Source organism: Euprymna scolopes, chromosome 5 (genome assembly GCF_053919585.1).
Source record: "Euprymna scolopes isolate OS-2025 chromosome 5, ASM5391958v1, whole genome shotgun sequence".
NCBI lineage: Eukaryota > Metazoa > Mollusca > Cephalopoda > Sepiida > Sepiolidae > Euprymna > Euprymna scolopes.
In genome coordinates this window covers 125,457,091-125,458,095 of record NC_136486.1, presented here as the reverse complement: position 1 = coordinate 125,458,095, position 1,005 = coordinate 125,457,091, and the positions used below count along the sequence as shown (strand labels likewise).

Sequence of the window (1,005 nt, the reverse complement as noted above, 5' to 3'; positions counted from 1 at the left end):
TGAACCAACATAGAAAAGATATGGATGAGGATAAGGAATAAAATAAACCTATATGAAAGAAAACAGAAAGAATGAAAAAATATGAAAATGGAACAAGAACAAGGCAGATACACATTAGTTGCGTGCTCTCGTGTAATGAATGAATGCATGAATGTAGGATTGACATGAAATTCTTAAAGATAAACTAAAATGACCGAAAAATGGGCTGAAATGACTTAAATAAATAAAAAGTAAATGACTTAGATTGACTTTAATGAACTTAAGGATGAATTGAATGACCTTAAGAATGACTTGAATGCTTAAAAAATAACTGGAATCCTTCAAAAACAACTTGAATGATCTGGAGAATGACTTGAATTGTTTTGTGACTGACTGGTTGTAAAGTGGGTGATCAATTTACATTAAATTAATACAGAAAAGTGATCCCCCACTCTATATCCCAAAGTTACAAACATAAGTACAGCATGTAGTAAGAACAGATACTACACTTTGATCTTGGCCAAAAGGCCAAGAAAAGGGTATTTATTTGCTCCCCCACCGACCAAATTAGGCACAATGCCGATTTTTAATGTGAGGAGTGAAGGGGAAATGGGTACCAACTCCCCGGGGAGTAGGGGAGCTGGATAGTGACAATTGGTATGAAGGGTTGCCCCTACATTGACCAAGATTTTATCTGTGGGGTCGCCCCCACATAGGGTCTTTGCTTGGAGTATCTGCCGGAACAGATACTACACTTTGAGATATTAAATCCTTTATTCATGTTAAGACTACATTGAAAATCAACACTGAACAAAAAACTTAGGCACATGGCCAACACACTTTGATCTTGGCCAAAAGGCCAAGAAATCTTAAAAAGCTAAGAACAGCATCTATTAAGAACATACCTTTGATCTTAACCAAAAAGGCCAAGCACAACAGTGTTACGGACCGACTGACCGACCGACCGAGTGACTTATAGAGTCGCTTGCATGCGACTAAAAAGAAGTAAAAACAAAAAACAAAAAA

At 36.8% G+C, this 1,005-nt stretch overlaps 1 pseudogene; it reads right to left on the bottom strand.

Annotated features, from left to right (window-relative positions):
* Positions 1–382: 382 nt before the first annotated feature.
* LOC145277178 (U2 spliceosomal RNA) lies at positions 383–520 on the bottom strand (annotated as a pseudogene).
* Positions 521–1,005: the final 485 nt, after the last annotated feature.